The sequence below is a fragment of the Phragmites australis genome, chromosome 12 (genome assembly GCF_958298935.1).
Source record: "Phragmites australis chromosome 12, lpPhrAust1.1, whole genome shotgun sequence".
NCBI lineage: Eukaryota > Viridiplantae > Streptophyta > Magnoliopsida > Poales > Poaceae > Phragmites > Phragmites australis.
Genome location: NC_084932.1, coordinates 3272369 through 3278495, shown reverse-complemented (window position 1 = coordinate 3278495; position 6127 = coordinate 3272369). Strand labels below are relative to the sequence as shown.

At 47.3% G+C, this 6127-nt stretch overlaps 1 pseudogene; it reads right to left on the bottom strand.

Moving 5' to 3' along the window:
* Positions 1-1055: 1055 nt before the first annotated feature.
* On the bottom strand, positions 1056-3007 carry LOC133886246 (uncharacterized; annotated as a pseudogene).
* Between the last annotated feature and the right edge of the window lie 3120 nt (positions 3008-6127).

Sequence of the window (6127 nt, the reverse complement as noted above, 5' to 3'; positions counted from 1 at the left end):
TATCCATGACATTTGTGGAACCTACTGTATCGGATTAAAGACATATGTATTGTGGATATCCGTTCTAAGAATATGTTGTATTTATAATAAATATTCATAATTATTAATTATTTATAACTCAACAAGCCCCCCAAACTCTTCTCATAATAGGGCGACTGGATAATTATTTATACATGTGTACAGTCGTGGCCCCCCACGTGTGGCACGTGCCATGGGTCGTCGCAACGCGGCATGGTGACGTGGGCCTTGGTGGGTTTCAATGCAGGTGACGGTAGATGGGTTGGGCCGATCGGGCCAATGCAGGAAGGTGGGGAGTTGGGCTCTAGATGGATTGAAAGGAGAGATGAAGTAGGAGTTGTCCCGAGATGAAACGGAAGGAAGAAGAGATGGAGTGAGATTGCAGATGAGCCGATTTGCGGCTGAGTTTTGGGGGGAGAGAGAGAGAGAGAGAGAGAGATGGCAGCTCAATAGGCTCGAGAGTTCAGGAATTATTTGTGGATTTTCTAATAATAGAAAATGGATTCAAATTTGAACTGCATACAAGAATTCCATAAAATCAGAAAAATTTCAAAATGCATCTTGGATACTTTTGTGCACATTTTTCGCACAAGTACTCCCTCTATCACACATCTAGAAATCTGGCTGGTTAATAATTAATCGGCGCGACATACCAAACTACAGGATTGAACCATTCTCTTTAGGTCGTCACCCTACATGTTGAAATTGAATTTGAAGCCCACCAATAAAGGACCAATTCAAATTCCGTAGTCAAACAATCCACACTCCACTCTATCTTGATCACACTGCTGCAAAATGCAATTAAGTTGCTTCAGTTTGTGAGTGAAGGTTGTCTGATTCCGTCAACCGTCATAACCATTCTCATCTAATATTGAATAAGGGTGAATGTTATTTGTATACAAGATTGCACCATACTGGAATATATATTACACTTGGAAACCCATACTTGTAAGTTATATTATTAACTTTAACGACTGGCTTATTTAGTTTGTATCATCTTGATGAAACGTTGAAAGTCAATAAAGTTTCCTTTATCAAAAAACTTAAACACCTTGCAGTATATATACCTTTAAGTTCGTGTGAAAACAAAATATGCTTTCATCCAAGTATACACATGAAAACAGAGCAAGCATCATATTGAATCAAACTGTTGCACTAGTACATACGAAATCATTCGGTAGAACACCCAATGTGCTTAACCCATGAGGCTCTGCTTGCCTTACAACATGATGCTGATAACTTGCTCCATCTCAATCTGGCAACCAAATATGCAAGTGACCAAACATGACCAAGAGGCTCGGCTGACAAAATGACTTGCAGGGTTGAGCTGAAAACACAAAGAAAACGCAATTCTGAATGCCAGATCCTGAGGATGATATCTGTAGTAAACCAAAGAAAAGCAATTCATTATATCTAATGAAAATCTATGCCTCAACATCATGCATTACTCTGTTAATAAACATACTTTACATATGACCAGGTGGTAGTACCCTATCAAATCATATTCAGATATCCTCCTATATATACCTGATGATGACGGAATTAATAAAGTGTGACTCCATTTTTCATAGAACGCTTCCTCTTGGCAGATGTAGCTTTTAACTCTCGGATCTCACAAGTATACATATAGCTATAGTAGGGCGGTATCTGAGACATCCATGCTAGGGCCTCGAATTTCCCATGACGTTTAACGCTTCCATACAGCACGTCTTGGAATCTAATCTTGGGAACCTCCTCTTGTGAAGTGCGCTCATACAGATGATAAATCACGACTTCTTCAGAAGGTCTAGCCATTCTCCTAACATGTAAAGGTTTATTTTGGTTCAGAGAATTAGATGGATGCTCACCAAATCTGGAGACATGGCACTTGATGAACCCTCTCGAGAAGGCCAGAACCTTGGACCAAAAGTGGATGTCAAAGTTGTCCCTCAGCAAACGAGATTTGTGATCTTGTCAGACCGGCTTGTGATTATGATTTTATTACCACTTGTCAAGCACCGTTTAGAAGCAGAATACAGCCTCCTCCACGCATCTTCATTGAAGTCTCCAGCTGCCTCAACAACAACTAGCATTCTCTCATCTTTGTTCAATGTGAAATTTTGATATTTCTTGGTACATCCTTCTCTAAGAGTGGCTAACTTCTCATCTCTCAAATCATGGTCGTTCAAGAACACGATTTCTGAAAAATGATCACGTACTCTTTCATCCTTGCAAACATGAGCGACAAGTGTGCTCTTGCCGACTCTGCCAGGACCGACAATTGGCAGGACCTCTAGATCTTCAGCACCATGAGGTCGTGTGTGTAACAGGAAGCTGATGACAAGTTCTGCTTCCATCTGGCGACCAAACATGCAGTTACCCAGCACGAGATGCATCCTGTAAGGCTGGCGGTATAGGCGAGGGCAGCTCGTCAAGAACACGACCAGCTCACCCACATCAAGGATCATGGAGCTCAAATCGTCAAGCGACTTTTGCAGTTGTTCCAAAATCTGTGCATTTCTACTGGAGGAACATAAACCTTTCAGAGAACTTACTTTGGACAAAGACAAAGAGTGACTCACGTCCTGAGCTTTGGCGTCCTCCTTGTCGAGAGATTGATATCTGAAGGTGTCCAGCATGTAATAGCCTCGGTGCATGGCGTCTCTCAGCATGTCCAGCTGATGGAGCATAGCTTGGTTTGTGACGTGCCGCCCCATGGCCTCGTCGATGATGACCTGTGCCCGGAGCAGGACCCTGCGGAGGCGATCCTCCACATCCAGCGCCGACGGCTTGGAGCTTCTGCTGATGAAGAAATTTATGGATCTAGTGGTCAGCTCACTCATTTCTGCAGAAAGGAGAATCTCCATTAGGGGCATCTCTTCCCAGGAAGATAACGCAGCAGGTTGAGGAGAGATTGAACAGTAATCTGCATAATGAAATGAAATGGAATGTTTCTGTGGTCTGAGCCAACACTCCAAGGATGTATCAAGAATAACTGTGTGAGAGAGAGAGAGAGACCAAGTCATGCGAAAGTTCAGTCCAGTTTAATAGTCATAGTCCAGTTTAATTGAGAACGAGCTGGACGTGTGGGACGGCACAGGTCGCACACGTTCAGGGGACCACTATCTCCTGCTTTGTAATCGTTAAATAGCATCTGAATGAAGAAAACGTCACTAAGTCTGAAAGCGGCACAAAACTGAGTGCACTGTTCATTGTTTTGTCGTGCCGGAATTTCGTCAAAGAAACTGAGCGAGCGCTGAGAGTGAGAGAGATCGGCCGGGATTGCTTTAGTGAATCCAACAGGATGAGGTGACTGTGGAGCCCAAGGGCGAGGAAGACTTGTCATGAGAAAAATGGTTCATCGCTCGCACTTGACTATTCAACGAGAGAGAGAGGCAAAGAACAATCAACGACTCATTCCATCTTCTCCATCCCAATCTCCAGCGGGCGGTCAGCACTCCTCGACACCGAATGAATGCAGCTTGGACTCTTGGATGCCCTTGCCGTCCTGGTCGGGGGCCCACCTCACCGGAGACGGCGAAGCCAACCAACCAACGCGCGCGCGGACAGCTGAAAGAAGATTTGTCTTTGATTGTGACACGCGCGTGTGAAAAATGGCAGCTTCGGCCAGTGTCTTTGTCATCCTTCAACTGAAAGGAGACGCTCCCTATGGTCGATGCAAGGAGACGTGTTCCGGTTTCTGTGAGCCAAACAAACCAGGGCGATCTAGCTGACTTACTGCAACACGAGGTTCACCAATAGCCAGCCCAACATGGAGGTAATTGTCTCTGCGATCATGGGCGAGCTTGCCGCTAGATCTATCTCTTTCGTCATCGACAGATACCTGAAGCGGACGGCGCCGATGACCGACGACGACGAGAGTTTGCACAGCCTGCAACGGCTGCTGCTGCATGTCCATGTCATCGTCGAGGAGGCAGAGGGACGGCGCATCACAAACCATGCCATGCTGCGGCAGCTGGACACGCTGAGAGAGGAGATGTACAGAGGCTACCACGTGATGGACTACATGTCCAGACACTCAGCCGGCGAGGAGCGCCGGGACGCCGGAGACGGCGAGGTGAGCCATTCCTTTGCCATGTCTCGGTTCAGTCCTGCCAAGCGCGTTTGTTTGATGATCCGTAGCAGCAGCATCAGTGGTCAGAGTGATGGCAAACTGCTGCTGCAGCAAGTTGTTGGGAGCCTACAAACCATCGTTGCTGATGTGAGTGAGTTTGTCACGTTCTTGACCGGATGTCCTCGCTTGGGACGCGAGCCGTATAACGTGTACATGTTCATGGATAAGTGAATGTTCAGTCACCAAATGGAGATGGAGCGTGTCATCACCTTTCTACTACAAACAGAAGGTGATGGTACTCCAGGTGTGTTACCAATTTCAGGCCCTAGAAGAACTGGAAAGAGCACCCTTGTCGAGCATGCCTGTAACGATGAAAGGGTGCGAGATCACTTCTCACAAATCGTATCTCTCACCCGTGGTGATCTTGGAGATGAAAACGCAGTAGTGACTCTTAGAAGTTGTGGTGGTGTAGTCAAGCATCGGTGCCGTGCCTTAGATGACGAAAGGTCTAGATTGGACTATCACTGAGGGTCTGTTGGGAAGATTCTACTCTGCCTGCAAAAGCCGCATACCGTCCGTAAGTAAAATCGTAGTCACAAGTCGATCCGACAAGATTGCACGTTTGGGGACAACAATACCTCTTAGATTACAGCCGTTGACTCGAGAAGCCCATGCTCTGCAACTTACGTTGCATCACACGTCATAGCTAACATGGGGCACGAAAGTTGCCATGACGTGACGCAAGTCATGTCCCACATATCAGTCCTATACCTACTCATACGTCCCTGAAGCAAGCAAGACAACATGTGTTTGACTCAAAACACAAAAGAAAAGATAAGACACTAGCACCAACAAGTTATTATATTCTAAAATTCTCCCCCTAATCTTGTTATGCCTTCTTGATCTCGATCACAACAATCCTTGCACGAAGCTCCTGGAACCAAATGCGGCCCAGTGGTTTGGTGAGGATATCCATGAGCTGCCGTTTAGATTCAACAAACTCGAGGTCGATCTGTCCTCCAGCGACACAATCACATATGAAGTGATATCAGGTGTCAATGTGCTTGCTCCTGTCGTGGAGGACTGGGTTCTTGATGAGTGAGATGACAGATTTATTGTCCACCATCAATGTCAGTGCTTGGAGCTCTTTGCTGGTGAGCTCATACAGCAACTGAGCGAGCCTAACTCTCTGGCAAGCCGTTGTAGCCGCAGCTATGTACTCTGCTTTGCATGTGGAGAGTGCGACCACTCTCTGCTTCTACGATTGTCAGGAGATGGGATTGTGGCCGAGGAGGAAGAGAACGCCGGTCGTGCTCTTGTGGCCATCAAGGTCGCCAGCCATGTCACTATCGTTGTACCCTGTTAGCGCGAGTGCGGCCCCTCCTTCCTTCTTGTAGACAACACCGTACCCACGAGTACCAGCCACGTAGCGGAGGAGATGCTTGACCGCCGCGTAGTGATCTTCGAGCGGATCCTCCATGTATCGGCTGACATACCCCATGACGAACGCGATGTCCGGTCGTGTGTGCACCAGATAGCGCATACCACCTACAATGTTGCGGTAATGCGTCGTGTCAACTAGTGGTGTCGTGCTTGCCTTGGAGAGTTTCAACCGCTCCTTCAATGGCGCATGATATGGGTTGCACCCCTCCATGCCCCATGATATGGGTTGCACCCCTCCATGCCGCTTCTCTCTTGGAGCTTGCTAGCATAAGCGCTTTGGCAGAGCACGATACCGCCTTCACCCTGACTCACCTCAATGCCGAGGTAGTAGGTGAGCAGACCAAGGTCACTCATGTGGAACATTGACATCATCTCTCGCTTGAACTTGTCAATGTCAACATGGCTTGGCCCCGTGATGATTAAATCATCAACATACATGCCCACGACCAGTAGACCAGGTCTGATGTGGCGTGTGTACAGAGCGTGCTTGCTGGCACACTTGATGAAGCCCAGCGAGATGAGGCTCGCCTCCAGCTTGGTGTTCCAAGCATGGGGCGCTCGGTGCAGCCTGTACAGAGCCTCGCGCAACCTCAGCACCTTGTGCTCCTGATG